Consider the following 18,805-nt stretch of genomic DNA (forward strand, 5'->3'; position numbering starts at 1 on the left):
TACTAATACTGATACTGATACTGAGACTGTTACTGCTGACATGGACATCGACTCAAAAAAGACTCGAAAACATTGTTGGGTTCCCCTTTTATGAGCAGCATTTTTATATACCAATTCCCAAAACCGCTGGGAACACGTCTTTATATGGCAGTTGTAAGCTCGAAACACGTTAATTTTTTTTTTTGTCGACCGGAAGACGTCATTGGAATACGTCTACATACGTCGATGTGTGTTGGGACTACGTAAAGAATTGGTTCAAAGCACGTTAAACATAAGTTAGAAATAAGTTTCGCGTAAAAAAGACATTACCGCGACGTGTTTCGACTTATGAGTAGCTTATATGTAGCCTTTCTGGACGTGTGTAAGCATCCACATATCGTGTGTAAAACTTATCCCCATCGCATGCGGAACGTGTGTCATAGGCCGAGTACGTCGTAAAATTTTGAACATGTTTAAAATTTCTTGACGTACTCGACTTACTACGACGTATGATAGCGTACTTTAGCGTTGTACTCACGTATACCAAACTTACTCATACCGTATTTGACGTGCTCCAACGTTTTAGACACATTTTTCTTAGGTCGGCATACGCTGGCAAGATCGCCAAGGTGTGACCGCGATTTTGTCACTTCCATTTCTACGGCAGTTATGATTCGAATCGTTGTGCGTCAACCTTTTAATAGGCTACGTCACGACATCGTCGGCGATGCGTGCAACGCGCTATGCCTAAGTTAGACTATCGTTGGGCATCGGTTGTGTAGGCCGACAACAGGTTCAGCATTCGTTGGTATAAGTTATCTATAACACAACGGAACGTTCTGTGTCCGTTACCAATGCGTTATACATAAGACCAAGTCGCTATGAATACGTCCGAATCTTTAAAAAAAAACATCAAAAGTTCAACGTAAGCCAGCGTTTTAGATACATTTTAATACGTTGCCATCGCTGGCTAAAACGTCAAGGTGTGACCGGGCCTTTATATCTTATGGCATTGCCACACCTTGACGTTTTAGCCAGCAATGGCAACGTATAAAAATGTATGTGAAACGCTGGCGTACACTGAAATTTTGATTTTTTTTTTTTAAGTTTTTGGCGTATTCATAACGTGTTGATCGTTTGCATAACATATTAGTAACGGGCACAGAACGTTTTGTTGTGTTATACATAACTTTTACCAACGAATGCTTACCTTGTGGTCGGCGTTCAAAACCTATGACAAACGAGAGTTTAACTTACCCTTTGCGCGCTATACGTATCGCAGGCGAACTCATGGCGTCGCCAGTTAAGAACTTGCTGGACGCCGATTGAATTCAAAACTGCCGGAGAATTTGAATTGTCAACATCGCAGTCACACCTTGACGATTTTGCCAGCGTATGCCATTCTATGAAAAATGTGTTTACAACGCCAGGCACACGTCAGATACGCTACAGGTAAGTTGTGTATACGTTTAGAGTATGCTGGAAATCATTGAAGTACGCTGGCATATTACCTAGTCCATTTGGTACGTCGTGAAATTTCAAGCATGCTGAAAATTTTAAGACGTACTCGACGTAAGGCTCACACATTTCGCATGCGTTGGCAAATAATTAATAAATATCAATATGAAGACATTTTATCTCATATTAAATAAGATGAGAAGCACAATCCTTAGTTTCAATTTCACCACAAGTAAAGACATCTTCATTCCCATACCCACTACAGCTTGACCCAACAAAAGAATATGAGGCCTCTTTATTGTCCATGGAAACTTATAATACCTTACTTAATATAACCGAGAAAAATGACAAGTTTAGTTATAATCCGGGAAGTGGATACAACACGATAACAGTCTCACCCGGAGCATATGAGATTTCTCAAATATCTTCCGAAATTGTTCGTCTTATGAAAGAACAGGGTGATGAACAGGCAGCCCGGAATCATGGCGAAACCCAATCCTTATCCCTGTGTCGTAAGAGGCGACCAGGGTTGCGTCAGGAAGGGCATCCGGCGTAAAACATGTGCCAAATCAGTATGTGGATCATAACAGATGATCCGCAGTGGCGATCCCTAACGGGAGTAGCCGAAAGAAGAAGGTTATTGTGAGGAAACAGGAGTTGGGAAATTATATAAAATAATTACAGGGGATGGGATGTTCCTTACCCCATACTACAAGGGTGAAGGTATATATCTTGGTGGAGGATACTATAAAACGAAGAGAGAAAGGGGTGTCGGACATCAATTTCGAGGAGATGGGATAATTGATACTCTAATGGGTATCGGTTCAACTATTATTAAACATAAAGACCTAATTGGTTAAACTGCTTCTGCTGTGGGAAATGTAGCAGGTGCTGTAAAGAGCTTAAAAGATGCACAAAGGGAATCTCATAAATTACAAGCAATAAAAGAAATTAAGAAAGGCAAAACTCAGTTGTCTCCCCAAGAAGAACAGAAAATAATTAAAATACTTGGGTCAGGGTTTCAAAAGTTTTAACATCTTTTTTCCTAAATAATTACAAGTATGGAAGCAATTGATACCCAGGTCAAAAAACCAGTAAAGACCAGTAGCTTACTGGTCAACTGGTACCAGTTGAAAACCAGTAGCCAACTGGTACCAGTAAAGCCATTTGGTTTCTTACTGGTTTTAATATGGAAATTGGAATAGAGTGATATATTACCAGTTGAAATACAATTGTATTTAACTAACTGGTATCAACTGGGACCAGGACATTGTAACTGGTATCAACTGGGAGACCAGTACATTGCAACTGGTATCAACTGGGACCAGTACATTGCAACTGGTATCAACTGGGACCAGTACATTGCAACTGGTATCAACTGGAACCAGTAACACTTTAACTGGTACAAATATGAGCTACTGGTTTTTTCAACTGGGAAATTCTAATTCTGACTGAATTTAACTGGTACCAGTTGAAACCAATAGAGACCAGTTAAAGACCAATTAGAACCAATAGAGACCAGTTGAAAATGTGTACTGGTTTTAACTGGTTTTTCGACCTGGGTAGTATCTCTGGTTTGGATGATACCATTATCATCTCAAACTCCACTAAAAAATACGATTACTTCAAGGTAAATGCAATTACTGGAACAGACTGGAATGCAAATGGTACAAAAAGTTTTGAAATAAATAATCAAGAAACTTATTTGAATCTATCCGAAAGTTTCTTGTTGTGTAAATTTAAATTCACTTAAGGCCCAGTCACACCTTGACATTTTAGCCAGGAATGGTAACGTATAAAAATGCATTTAAAACGTTGGCGTACGCTGAAGTTTTGAGGGTTTTTTTTAAGTTTTGGTCGTATTCATAACGTGTTGGTCGTATGCATAACATATTAGTAATGGGCACAAAACGTTTCGTTGTGTTATAGATAACTTATACCAACGAATGCTTAGCCTGTTGTCGGCGTTCACAACCTATGCCCAACGATAGATTTACTTAGTCATAGCGCGCGTGCTTTGAACCTATGTGTAACGTATCTCAAACGCACATTGGCTTCTGTAGACGAATTTGATTGACGTCTTCCGGACGACCACAGAACTTACTGAACGTGTATCTAACTTACAGCTACCGTATAATGGTGTATTTACAGCGTTTAGGGGACTTGGTATATACAAATGGGCTTCACAAGAGGAACCCGTCAGTGTTCCAGACTCCATGTTGAGTAGATGTCAATCTCAGTTGCAGTAGTAGTAGTAGTATTATTAGTAGTAGTAGTAGAAGTAGTAGTTCGAGAGAATTTAGTGATCTCGATATTATTAGTAGTAGTAGTAGTAGTAGTAGTAGTAATAGTAGTTCGAGAGAATTTAGTGATGTCGATGTTAGTAGGAGCAGTATTCGTAGTTCGAGAGAATTTAGTGATGTCAATGTTAGTAGGAGCAGTAGTAGTAGTTCGAGAGAATTTAGTGATGTCGATGTTGGTAGTAGTAGTAGTTCGAGAGAACTTAGTGATGTCGATGTTCGTAATAGCAATAGTAGTAGTAGTTCGAGAGAATTTCGTGATGTCGATGTTATTAGTAGTAGTAGTAGTAGTTGGAGAGAATTTAGTGATGTCGATGTTAATAGTAGTAGTTGGAGAGAATTTACTGATGTCGATGTTGGTAGTAGTAGTAGTAGTAGTAGGCTACTTTCAAGTAACGTGTTGCAAAGTGTGAACAACGTTCGTGTAGCATGCTTACAAAACGTTACTCATAGGTTAGAAATAAGTTTCAGGTACGCTAAACATTACCTCGACGTGTTTCGACTTATGAGTAACTTACAAGTAACGTGTTTCAACGTGTGTCAACGATCGCATAACGTGCCTACAGCTTATGGCCATCGTAGCGGAACGTGCGAGTCATACGCCGGCATACGTCGTCAAATTTCAAGCATGAGAAAATTCAATGAAAACCCAAAAGTTCAACATTTAAAGCCAGCGTACAACGACTTATGGCAGTGTTTTTCAGCGTGCTCTCAATGTTATCAAAACTTACCCATAACGTATTCGACGTGAACCAGCGTTTTAGACAAATTTTACAAAAATCGGCATAAGCTGGCTAAAACATCAAGGTGTGACTGGGCCTTTAGGCTGGGAATAACACAAACGCTACACTCGTGAATGATTTCTTCTGGAAAATGTTTGATAGTGTTCGTTTGTACATTGGAACACAAGAAGTTGAAGCGGTTGATTATGTCTCTGCTGTATCTGAAATGATGAAATTTACACTATATGCATTCAGTGATAGAATGGGAAAGGGGGCTCCCGAAGGTTTTATTTTTGATATGTGAACAGGAACAACTATAGACCTTGGATATGCTCAAAAGAAAGGAACGTATACTGATGATACAAAAGCATTTAATAGTTTTACTGTGGCAGTTCCTCTTAAAGGTATATTTGGATTTTGTGATCAGGATAAAGTTCTATATGGTCTTAAAATTAGATTTCAACGACAAAGGACTGATAATTAAAATAGATTACTTTTTGGTCTTGCTATTGCTTTTGGTGATCAGAATAAATTTGTAATTGATGAAATGAGTTGGTATATTAGTGAATATACTCCTAATCTTAAAACAGAAGAGATGTTGAACAGAATACTTAACTCAAAGAAACCACTCAGTGTATCATACCTCAAAAGAAGATGTCTACAGTTGAACTAAACCAACCCACTTACACGTGGAATTTGGGTGTTCTGGAAGGAAAGCCACGATATCTTTGGATCATTTTAGAAAAAAAACAGATGGTGATACTGCCACTGATAAGAATAATGCATTGAGCGATAATGCTAAGGTGAAACAACTTTGTGTTTCTCCAGATGGAACATTTTATCCACGAGATAGATTGGAAATTAATTGGGGGAAAAATGATTATGCTAAAGCATACAAGTCTTATCAAAAGGAGTGTGACAGCAATGGAAATAAAGAACCTATTTTGGATATGACAGCATGTAAAAGTTTGTATACAATCTATGCGTTTGACCTGAGTGCTCAAAAGGAAACTATAAAGTCTAATAAAGTGGATACTTCCCTATACATTGAAAGAGGAGAGAGTGAAGACATTGATACATATTGTTTGCTTTTGGAAGAAACAGAATTACAGATTAATACAGATAATGGTGTTATCATTTGTCTCACATAATTTTTTGGTTAAATAAATGAGTGGTGAAGTACCAACTGGGGTATATGTTAATCAAATCTGCAAGAAGGCTTCAAGAAAATTATCATTTCTCTGTCCAAGCATACCTTCAAGAAAAGGGTATTCGATATTTTAATAAATATGTTCTACAACATAAGAATGATGTATTTTCAATAAAAGATTGGCGTTATGCTGACATTGATAAACCGACAAATTAAATTTAATTAAAATGTTAAATAATGAAAAAATTATGAAGTTAAGAAAACGTTAATTATGAAGTTAAGCTCTTTTAGAAATGAAAATAAATTTTATTGGTTTCCTGTTGTAAGAAAAATTATTTCGGATTCAGGAATAACAAGAAATCCCGATGAATATATGTATGATATTCTAGAGGGTGTAAGTGGTTCAGGGGATAGAAAGGGACGAGGAAGGAGTTGAAGAAGAGAGAGAAGAGGAAGAAAGGGAGAAGGAGGAGAGGGAGAAGAGAGAGAGGAGGAGAGGGCGGAGAGGGAGGAAAGAGCGAGAATAAATAAATATGAAAATAAGGAAACCAGTGAGATTAAAAAAAAGATAGGGGGTATTACAGAAAATATATGAATCTCAACACACCGAGGAGCAAAACAAAGAATTGACAAGTCTATTCGCAATATTTTCGACAAGACTATTGACATCGTTTTCAAGGGAAAGATATTGACGTTAATTAAAGTTTTTCATTTTTTTTTCTTAAATAAATGGAGGACAGAGTGAAGACATTTCTGAGGATTCTTTATATTTTAAAAATTAAGAATCAAATGTGCATCTTGGAAACTAAAAAGGTTTTTGCACTCTTTAGGAATTTTTCTCATAAATAAATGAGTTATTGTCTCAAATGTTTAAAGAAAACTAATACTAAAATATTTCATATTTTAAAAGGAAAAATAATAGGGTCATACAAAAAGGTACATGTTCGGTGTGTGGTTCAAAAAAAAATCAATTTATCTCCAAACACAAACTCGGAGGAGATATACAAAAGTTTTTTTCAGGAAGTAAATTTTCAACTACTGGAATACCAGGGGAATTACATCTACCAGGGTATTCTTTCTGTCGTCCAGGCACAAACTTGGATAAAAGATTAGATGAGGCAGACAATCCTACACCATGGAGTAAACCCATCAATAGGGTTGATGAAGTGTGCATGAGGCATGATATTGATTATGGGAATACCACAACTTTGGAAGAAAAGCATGAAGCTGACAGAGAAATGTTGTATAATTTGTCTCTGATACAAAATCCCACCTTGAGAGAAAAAGTTGATAGGTTCATCGTGAAGAAGATGATCAGTGCTAAATTGAAACTTGGACTAGGAAATTTAAAAAACTTACAGGCTCGAATGATGTCATTAAGATTGAAGAGCAATTAGCTGATGAATTACATAAACCAATATTCACAAAGTTTCAGAGAAGGAAGGTTTATTCCAAGGAAGTTCATTATTTCTGGTCAGCTGATTTGATTGAACTCAATAATGATAAGGGGTGCAAGTATGCTTCAACCGTTATTGATTTGAGGAGTAGATATGCGTGGGTTGTCCCTTTAAAAAACAAAAGAGGTAATACTCTTATGTTGTCCTTTCAACAGATATTTCATAAAAGTAAGAGAAAACCTAAAAAATTGTGGACTGATGAGGGCAGAGAGTTTTATAACAAGATATTTATGAATTTTCTAAAAAATAACAGTATTACATTATACAGTACCTTTAATGAAGGAAAAGCCGTTGTTATTGAACGTTTTACTCGTACCTTAAAAGAGAGACTATATAAAAAAATTCACACAACTCTGTTCACAACAATGGTCAATTTTATTCAGGATATTGCAGATAAGTATAACGACACAATTCACACATCAACGAATATGAAACCATCAGAAACATTTACAAAATTAAAATATGAAAAAGAGATTAATATCAAAAAACCTAAGTTCAAAGTTTTTGATTATCATCAGAATATATAGAAATCTCATTTTGAAAAGGGTTATACAAAGCTGTGGACAAATGATCTTTTTAAAATTGTTGATGTAATAGATACAGTTGCATGGACTTATAAGGTATATGATTTAGAAGGGGAAGAGATTTTAGGTTCATTTTATTCACAGGAATTACGAAAGACAAAATTAAGCACATAATACTCATGGGAGCAATAGGTTGGCGCTTCACTCCCCTCAACTATACACCTTTATGGACACTCGAGGACCAAGTCTGAGGTGTATAACAGGGATAAATTAAAAAAAATATATATGTATATATATATATATATATATATATATATATATATATATATATATATATATATATATATATATATATATATATATATATTGTGTGTCAAGGGGGACGTTCTTCGATCTGTGAACCCAAACACAGAATCCTCAACTGAATAGTCAAGGCTTAACTTTTGTTTGTTGGTGTGTGCGCAATCAGGTACGTTCTAAGATCTCTGAACCCCAAACACAGTATCCTCAACTGAATATTCAAGGCTTAACTTTTCTTTGTTAGTGTGTGTCCAATGGGGGACGTTCTTAGATCTGTGAACCCCAAACACAGAATCCTCAACTGAATCGTCAAGGCTTAACTTTTGTTTGTTGGTGTGTGTGTGTGTGTGTGTGTGTGTGTGTGTGTGTGTGTGTGTGTGTGTGTGTGTGTGTGTGTGTGTGTGTGTGTGTGTGTGTCTGTGTGTGTGTGATGATATAACAGGGAGCATAATCAACCCTTACCCTCACATTCAAAATCTCAACCCCAATGCAAACCCGCCCTAACCCTCACATTCAAAATCCCAACCCCAATGCAAACCCGCCCTAACCCTCACATTGAAAATCCCAACCCCAACGCAAACCCACCCCAACCCTCACATTCAAAATCTCAATCCCAACCCTCACATTCAAAATCTCAACTCCAACCCAACCCTCGCCCAACTTCTTATCTTTTATTTAAATACGTATTTCAATAATATATATATTTTATGTTTTTTTTCTCTTCTTCCAATTCTGTCTTTTAAGGCTTTCAGGTTTGATAAAGTATAAAGGGGAGAAAGAACTTTCCTGCACTTTCTTCCCAGAACTTTCTTGATTTTGCTCTCATCAAGCACCATCCTACAAGGAATCACATCGATAGGTTGAGATCCCCAAGAGTCTTGGTAGAAACCACATTTCAAGTCTCCAAAATAAACCCAACTTTCCAATTCTCCAAGGTATAACCACATTCCTGTTGAGTTTCCAAGATATTTATCACATTGTGAGTTATCAAGCCAGAACCTACATTTAAAGTCTCCAAAAATATAACCATCTATCCAAGACTCCAAGGTAGAACCACAATTTCCAGAAATATTGTGGGTTTCCGTGATAACTCTCACATAGTATAACTGTGGATCATCAAGGAAAACCCCATTATTCCAATTTTATGGGTTTCAGTGATAGATCTCACATAATATAACTGTTGATCATCAAGGAAAACTCCATTTTTCCAATTTTTATGTTGTTCAGTGATTGATCTCACATAGTATAACTGTGGATCATCAAGGAAATCTCCATTTTTCAAAATGTCTGAAATTTGTGATTCTCCAAGGTAGGTTTCATATTTCGAAAAATCTTGGCAGAACCCTTTTCCCGAGTCTCCAAGGTAGTTATTTAAACCACCAAGGCAGATCTCATTTACTGATTTTTTTCAAAATTTGTGAGTCTCCAAGGTAAAATTGTGTTCTGGCTCATCAAGGTATAACTTGTTGAGTGGGTATTGTCTTGATAACTCGCAATGAGTACTATTTCTGTAAAACTCTTTTTCAGGATTTTGCTGGTCTCCAAGGTATAACTCTTTGGTTGGGTCATCAAGGACGAGCTCGTTCTGTGGGTCTTGGTCGCTCATAACGTCTTCAACCAAACGAACAATTTCGTCCCAAGTTATGGCAAAAGCAGTGTTTTCATTTTGTAATTCAGATACAATTTCCTGTGAGAGAAAATAATATTGCATTAATTAATATAAGTGATTTAATTATGAAATGATTATATGCTAAAATCAAACTCTGTAACTAGGAAAATAAAATCTTACCTCAATAGTTAAGAGGTTTGAATCCAGTTTATCAACTTGAAGGTTTAGTTCCATACAAGTAGTAGAACTCCAAAGTCATCCCACTCAAGCTCAGCACAGCACTCCATTCTCAGTAAAAGTAAAAACATACAAGCTGACTAACATATCTTGCAAAAACTTCATTTTGGCAAGATAAATATGTTTATAATGGAGTCTGGGTTTGAAGCTTTTTCGAGAAAGACTGGTGGGGGTGGTTTCCTTTGGAAATTCCCTGGGCAAGCCCAAGCAAACCTCCGTTGGGAAATTTTTCTAAAAACATACCATTCTAAAATTTTCTAGTGAATTCTTTGTGAGTCAGAGATAAACTGGAAATAATGTATGAGTAGGTGGGGCTTAGTAAAAGTGGGCGGAGCTTAGGGAAAGTGGGCGTGGCTTATAAAAATTTCTCATGAAAGTGGGCGTAGCTTAATAAAAAGTGGGCGCGGCTTATGAAAACTTGGCGTAGCTTGGGCAAAAAATAATCTGAGGCTCAGGTGGTAGTCAAACAAGAGCATTAAGAGAAGTTTATCATTTCATAATGACACAAAAGGGGTATCTTGAAAAATATAAATATTCAAACATTTTAATTTTAAATATTTTAGATGGGATTTATTGTGCAAAGAAAATTAAACTATTGAAGGAATTTGAGAATGAACAAATCTTTATAGGTTCAATGAGTGAGCTAAACAATATGCATTGTTTTTTTTAAAAAAGTGCTGCTGGCTTAAAGGGGAGGCTATTAAAATCTCCAACCACTTACATGTTTTAGATATTTTAACACTAAAGAATTCAACAGGTTGGGATAAAAAGGAGGTTTATTTTTTTAGGGGAAAAAAATATGAATCGCTGAGAATCCCCCATTCATTAACATGGGGGAAAGTGAGCCAGAATCAGCATATCCACCCTACTATCATCAATTTACATCCGATTAACTTGAAAGTTGACCAGGATTTACAAAGTCCATCTCTGAATTGGGAATGCAACTCTTTTTGAGGTCAAAGGTCAACTCAAGTTCAAACTTCGAAAATCATCAAATTTCATCTGAAAAATCATCAATTTATATCAAGTTAACCAGAACATAAAGCAGCAATTGCATAGTGCATCTTGGATTTTGGAAGCCATCTATTTTGAGGTCAATAGGTCAAAGGTTAACTCAAGGTAAAACTTCTAAAATCATCAATTTCAATATGAAAAATAATTAATTTTCATCCGATTGACCTGAGCTTTGATTAAGATTGCCAATTTTAATCGAATGAAATGTGCAATTTGATGCATTCATGGAAACCTTTGGAGAGGGGGGTGGATTTTGCAAGTATTGTGCTGTGCACTACGTCTTTTTCTTGTTTGTTACTTGCAAAATCTAAAATTTTTCAAGTATATTGGTCAGTCGATTTTGTTATTCTATCTTTTTGTCTGTTTGTCTGTTTGTTGTCTACAGGTCACAATTTTAAACCAATCTTCACGAAACTACACCACATGGGAGAGTTCATCATACGGAAAACGCATATTGTTTTTAAGGTCAAAGGGTCAACACAGGCCAAAGGCCAACAACTTTGGTGAGATTCCTAAAATCCTCAATTTTCATCCGATAGACTTGAAAGTTGAAGAGGATTTATATTTCAGGTCACTCAATTCAAACAACCAATTAATTGTGAGGTCACCATGGACTATAAGGTTAACCGAGGCCAAAAGTCAACAACTTAGGTGGAATTTTTAAATTCTCAATTTTCATCCTCTTGAGTTGAAATTTGAAGAGGATTTATATTTTAGGTCACTGATTTCAAGCAGCGAATCATTTTTGAGGTCAACATGGACCAAAATGTCAACATAGGCCCAAGGTCAATAACTGAGGTGGTGTTTCTAAAATCCTCAATTTTCATCTGATTGACTTGAAATTTGAATAGGATTTATGTTTCAGGTCACTGAATTCAACCACCAAATATTTTTTCAGGTACACATATTCCGACTTTCTAAAATTGTCAATTTTCATCCGATTCACTTGAAATATGAAGAAGGGTTGCATATTTTGTCATTCAATTCAACCCCCAATTATTTTTTTAGGTCAAATTTGTTTTCTTGATTTTGCAAGTATGATGCTCTGCACGATGTCTTATTCTTATTATTCTGTCTGTCTTTTTTACTTCTTGCAAAATCAAAGATTTTTCAAGTATGCTGGTCAGTCGATTCTGTTGTTCTGTCTGTTTGTCTGTTTGTTTGTCTGTCTGTTTATCGCCTACAGGTCACAATTTTAACCGATCTTCACGAAACATCACCACATGGTCGAGTTTGGCAAAATGAAGATGCCTATTGTTTTTGAGGTCAAAAGGTCAACATAGGCCAAAGGTCAAAAACTTTGGTGAGATTTCCAAAATCCTCAATTTTCATCCGATTTTCTTGAAATTTGAAGAGGATTTATATTTCAGGTCACTAAATTTAACCACCAATTATTTTGAAGTCCTAATAGGCGAAAAGGTCAACATAGGCCAATTTTCAAAAATTGTCAATTTTTATCTGATTCATTTGAAATTTGAAGAGGAGTTGCACAATTGGGTATTGAATTCAACCACCAATTATTTTTGAGGTCAAATTTGTTTAATGGATTTTGCAAGTGTTGTGCGCTGCACGACATCTTCTTGTTACTTGGCGAAATCTTCGATTTTGTCAAGTATGTTGGTCTGTTCCGTTTGTTGGTTTGTTTGTTTGTCCAGTCGTCTACAGTTGTTCTTAAATTTTTACACCTGATAAGTACACAGGTGTACTATCAATCCTGTGTACTATCAATCCACCTGAGACGGTCCGCATCCAAACGCCGTCTTAATCGGACTATACGTCGCAACGTGACGTCACACAACATGAAAACACATTTTTGGACATAACTCAGTGACCGGAAGTCGTAGCGACTTCCGGTTGACGCCATATTAAACTGCATTCAAATATCTAAATTATTATCAAATGCATCTTATTACAAATTACGCATAGTTTTCGCAAGCGTATGACGTAAAATTTTTGCCTATTGGCATCATTTAAAAAAATATATATTTACGATCATGTGCAGCCGAAACTACTGAAGCAATCGTTCTCAAATTTTAACACGTGATAGCCAATCTTGCTGAAATAGTCTGGAATCAAACCACGTCATAATCACACTTAATGTCACGATGTTACGTCAAAAAAAAGGTGAAAACAAGTTTTTGAACATAACTCAGTAACCGGAAGTTGTAGCGACTTCCTGTTGATGCCAAAGCAAACTTCATTGGAATATCTAAGTGTTTTAAAATGCATATTAGTACAAATTATGCACAGTTTTCACAAGCGTATGCGGTCAAATTTTAGAGCTATTGGCGTGATTTAAAAAAAGTTGTATTCATTCTACAGCTCACAATTCTTAACCTATTTGGATGAAATTTTAACAGCTGATAGAAATCCACAGGACAAAAAGATGTTCAAAATCAAGATCTGGATTCTGCATCACTTTATATTGTTACGTCTGGGGGGGGGGGGGGGGTATGCATTCAAAGGGTAATTCGGATGTTTAATTAGGTATGCCATGCTGTTCGAGTTTACCAGGATCTCAATGTAATAAGTAGCAATTCAGTGGTGATAAGTTGTCTAGTAAATGTCCATTTCTTCAAGGGTGAAATGATAATTGTCACGTAATTAGATAGGAGACGTGATAGGGTAAGTGTGTCTGCGTAAACCCTGTTAGTATTCCCTGAAGGCTTGCCGTGACGTCACAGGACAGTGCTGCGGATGGCTCCGCCCCGTGATCACGATTGGCGGAAGGCGACGGCGGAGGGCCAATAAAACGGCTCGATTGGAAGTGATGAGGACTCGAGGATAAAAAGGTTTTGTTCGGGAAAAAGGGGTGGAAGGGAGAAGATCGGTAAAGAAAAACCGTTTTGGTGTAGGCTGTTGTGCTGGGAGCGTGCTGTTTTGTTGCGCTGATTCGATCCTGGATTGATCGTGTCTCGTGGCCGAGCTGTGCCTCGTGCCTCACCTCAGTTGGCTCTGGGGTTCTGCTGGCTCGGAGTACGGGGTCGAACGGCGGACAGACCTGCCTCCCTCTCCTGCTCGCAACTTGACGCCAGAACTGGCTCCCTGGCGGCTGTAAGCGGACTTGCGCCGACACCAGGAGGTAGACAGCACCACGGTGTCTCCTGCCCCTGACGAGCGCAACGCCAGCTCGTCCGACGCCAATCCCGGGACTGTTGTGTCTACACCACGGGCCAGCCTGACCACAAGGACCAGCTACGTTGTGTGTGTGTGTGTGTGTGTGTGTGTGTGTGTGTGTGTGTGTGTGTGTGTGTGTGTGTGTGTGTGTGTGTGTGTGTGTGTGTGTGTGTGTTCACCTGGCGCCTTAGAGGGTTTGAGATTTGTATATCCATTGGAATTGTTTGTGTTTTCCCCACGCCCGAACCCACACCACCATCCTGTCGAAGCGCCCCGGATCCCTCCTCTTGCCGAGTCTTATTATTTCTGATTAGAGAAATAAACGTTATTAACTCAGTGAAAAGCGACTCGTGCCACCTTCCTCGTCCCGTTTGCGGTAGAGCGATTAAAACCGCCAACTTTGGGTTTTATAAAAAATAAACCGCCTCCATCGTTTCGGCTCATTCTATGTTGGCGGGACTGTTCAAGTCCCGTGGACGTCACATTGGTGTCAGGGTGTTGGATGTTCGAACCCCTCTAAATTATAATTGGTATCGGGAGAATATACCAGGACTGAAATCTCGCCACAAATTGGAATATAAAATTACGACAGAAAACCGCGCGAGCGCGGGAAAATTTTGGCGGGAGTTTTCAAATTAAATTTAATTGGTGGCAAACGGGACTTCTGCACCATGGCGGATGTGCAGATGTTTGAGGAGGAAGGCCACGTGTCTGGCAGCGAGTCGGGAGAAGAAGGGAGAGACGGGGGTAGGATTGGAACCTCCCCCATTCCAAGCGTGGACCGTGCTTCATCGCCCGTAACGGGGCCGGCAGCGCCGGAAACCGGTGCGATGACGATCCAGACAATGTTGGAACGTTTAATAGCAGACATGACAGCACAAATTACAAATCAATTCGTGACACAGAGGGCAGAAATGAGAGATCAATTGGGGGTAATGGGGGAACAGTTGGGTGCACGGATTGATTTAATGAGGGATGAATTGGGGGAAAAGATGGAGAAAATGAAAACTGAGATGCAGGAGTGTGTGGATGTTCAATTGGGGGAAATACAAAGTAAATTCGAGGATAGATTGGAGGAAACAAAGGTAGAAATTACATTGGAGGGGGAAAATATACGAAAAAAATTGGAAGATAAAATTGATGCAACGAACATTCGGGTTGATAAAGTGGATGAAAGCCTGGAACGTCATCGTGCCTGTGTGGATGCTTGTATGCAGCTGCAAGTAGAAGAGTGGGGAGAGCTGAGGAAGCAAGGGATGAATTTGGCGGAGGAGGTAAAAGGATTGGAGACTCGTTTGGACGAACAAGATAAAATTATGAGCCAAGATGAAGTCTTGGATAAAGGCCTGGTAGAGCCGTCTTTTGTAAGTAGAGTGTCCGGGTTGGTTGAGGAGCAGCTACAAACTCGCGACGGAGCCTTGCAGGACGTTGTGCGGGCCCAGAAGATCCTGCGGGAAGAGGTGAATCAGTCCATTCAACGTTTGGAACAGGAGGCAAAATTGACCCATGAGACCCTCACCACAAAACATCTTTGGCCACAGTTGGCTCCGAAATTGGATACGCAGCCACAAGGGTGTTTGATCCCTGGGCTGGATTCGGACAAAGGAGAAACTGGGAAGCGGGCCACCGTAAAAGTGATCCCCCTGGTAAATTTTGACGGGTCAGGGAGCCTTGAAGCTTTTCTGATGCAATTTGAGTGTATTTCCCAACTAAACGGGTGGAATGAGCGGGAACGTACAGGGAATTTGGAGGCAACGTTGCGGGGACCAGCCGCAGATGTATCTCTGAAACTGCACCAAGGAAAAAATTGAAACTTGTTGAACTGGAAGTTCTCCTTATGGGGAATGTCATTTTTTTCTGACAATATAGGTGCCTTTGTTATGACGTCATCTATGTATATGTAGAATGCTACGTCCAATTTGTATGAAAATTTTTGAGGGTCATCTTGGGATAAAATGGTTCACAGAAACAAATATTGAAGATGTCATCGGTCACGTGATTCTGCAGCCATATTGTTTTTTGTTTTTTTTAAACCTTCAAAGATATTCTTCGCTGTGGTGGCTGAACAGATTGAGGTGAAATTTTACACATATAACAGCCTATCCATGAGGAACAAAAGTTTTACAAATATGATGTCATAGATCGCATGGTTTGGCAGCCGTATTGGATTTACTGTAAAACCTATAAAAAAAAATCGTCTCCAGAATGGCTGGACAGATTTGGGGGAAACAAATTCACAGTTTCATGTAAATGTTCCACAAGCCATTAGTAAACAAGTTTGTGAAGGAATAATTGACAGGTCACATGGTTTGCCAGCCATATTGGATTGAAGAAAAATATTAAATTATGTTTTATCTGAAAACGTTTCATCAATCGACGTAAAACTTCAGAACTATGATGTTAACTTATTGTGGAATACATGTTTTAAATTTCAACTTCATCGAACAAATGGTCTGGCAACCAGAATATATATATATATATATATATATATATATATATATATATATATATATATATATATATATATATATATATATATATATATATATATATATTTATTTTAATCTGGGTTCTTTTTGATTCTGTTTTTTTTAAATTTATGTATTTTCTTTGGAATGAGGCTCACTTGGCTGTGCATGGATGGGTTTGTGGGTAGTAACATTGCACCTGACATGTGAATCCTATCCAGGTTCCTCCTGATGACTTCATATTTGTTTTTTTCTTGTTTGGGTTCCTTCTGATTACTCACATGCAAGACTGTACCCTTTGGTCTTCGATTTGATTTGAATTGAATTTATTTTAATCCCATCTAAATTAAATTGAATAATAAAAAAATCGTCATGGCTCAGGGGCAGGTGTCCAATGAAAGCAGGGTTGCATCAAAGCACTACGTCTTGGTACCCAGTCATCACTGACAGCAGTTATAAAGTGGCAGTTCTAATTATGTCTATTATTAATTACATAACACCAGTACACAAACACCATACAAAATACACCACACAAAAAGACACAAAACAATTCCTAGCTATGGTCCACAATCTGTCTGCTCGTTTTCTTGTTGTACCTTTTTTCACAATTTTTAGCCGCCGTTAGATTTCATCTCACCTCAAGCATTTCACGGAGATGCATTTATTGATGTTGTTCAAACTTGGCAGATAGATAAAGAATGGTGGCTTCAAGGTGCTGATAGATAAAGAATAAAAGAAATTGTTTTTGAGATCAGATCCAAGATGGCCGACTGGCAGCTATTTTGTTGCTTTCTTGTGTCCCCAACCATTTCTGAGACGTACATGGTCCAATTTTGTTTAAAAAATTTGGCAAAAGCACATTAAATGATGCCATGTATGTCCAGATCAATTTATTTTGCAATCTGATAAACGATGGCTGACTGGTAGAGTAGTGGCCATTATAGTTGTACATAAATATGGCCCAGCCCTTCATCTCCATATTGCAAAATTACTGAAACAATGGAGGCATGGAAATTTTATGTGTTTTCTTACTTGTTTTTACAAGAAAACAAGTACTCTTAACTCAAACAGCATGCCATGTTTTACATTTATATTGGGGAACTGACTTATAAAATAATATGAACTCCAGGATGGATCTCCATCTCCTTGAAGAACACCAAATGGCACCTCCAAGACAGATTAGAATATACCAAGAGTGAAAACCAGCACCAGGCACGTCGTTAGGTCAGCTGAGCAATCACTTGGACGTCACCAATTTTTTTATCATTATCATAAGTACAATGATAATTTTCAGGAAACATATCTTGTTATAATCCAAATGTTCACTAAACAGAACCATTTTTCCAGCCCCATTTACAGATATTGGCTTCTGGATAATGTTGAGAAGACTAAATCCCCAAGTTTTCGTGTTGTTGGGTGTGAGCCCTCAACTGTTACTTTGTATTTCTTGGATCTTATGGAACCCCACAAAGTCAATGAAAAATATATCAGCAAATCCAGGAACTGTCATATTGGAGTGTCGAGATTCATCACCTGTTTGGCCAATCAGTGCTTTTTCTTACCTGGGACTCTTGATTTTAACATGTTTATGCTTTTCGGTTAAAATCTCTGAACTTTCCTCATCATTCAGGGAGATAAGATTTATTACCTTCAGCATGCTTGTCTGCTGTCTCATATGTTTGGCCTTTGTTCCAGCCTATGCAAGTACACAGGGAAAATATTCCACTGCCTCTGAAATATTTGCTCTCCTTGGTGTGGCCTTTGGGATTTTGGGTTGTGTTTTTGTCCCAAAATGCTATTGTGCAATCAAATTCTGGAAAAGCAATAAGTAGAATACTTTTACTCCAGCATTCAAGTGCATAATATATGTTGTTCTTAAATATTATTTTTAAGATTCAGAATGTTGATATAGAAATGCAAGTCAAGGCAGAAACTGATTTTCCAACATTTGTGTTAATACATTTCCATTGTTTTCAATGTGCAAGTTGCATCTATTTGTTGAGCTTTTGAGAAAAGCTCAAATATTCACATTAAAATACGGCTGTTCTTTGTGGAAAATACATTATTTCATCTCTTCCAATGTGTCACTTCTACATTGTTTGTGATTATTTAAGTGAATAAAGATAATTATTCTCTTTATCATTCGCTGCTGTTACTCATAAGGCCAGAACGCAGTTCTCCACTATTTCCGGTCCTGTGCTGTACATATTTTGCTTCTTCACAAGTAATTCAAGCTTCAATGATATAATTCTCCAATATTTGCTTTCCTCTGGATGTTGGACACCCCACTGGCCTTCTATCCTTCATCCAGCATTATTTTATTCTTTTCACTTGTCCAACCAGGGACCTGTGAGTGTGAAGTTGCCCTGTTTGGATATTTGCCATGAAGGGTAGTACAGTTGACATTGGCATTAGATTTAGGAAAGTGTAATTCTTCTTTGTCCTCTCTGTAACACCAGACAAAGCTCAA

The 18,805-nt window shown here is 37.9% G+C and overlaps 1 long non-coding RNA gene across 1 annotated transcript in view; it reads left to right on the plus strand.

The window, feature by feature from the left end:
• Nucleotides 1-18,370, plus strand: part of LOC147035812 (uncharacterized) — a 48,300-nt gene extending 29,930 nt beyond the window's left edge. Inside the window, exon 4 of the long non-coding RNA XR_015062763.1 lies at nucleotides 17,683-18,370. This is a non-coding gene — a long non-coding RNA (uncharacterized LOC147035812). The remainder of the gene's footprint in view (nucleotides 1-17,682) is intronic.
• Nucleotides 18,371-18,805: the final 435 nt, after the last annotated feature.

Source organism: Eptatretus burgeri, chromosome 1 (genome assembly GCF_056783735.1).
Source record: "Eptatretus burgeri isolate ZD-2024b chromosome 1, Ebu_testis_v1, whole genome shotgun sequence".
NCBI classification, from domain to species: domain Eukaryota; kingdom Metazoa; phylum Chordata; class Myxini; order Myxiniformes; family Myxinidae; genus Eptatretus; species Eptatretus burgeri.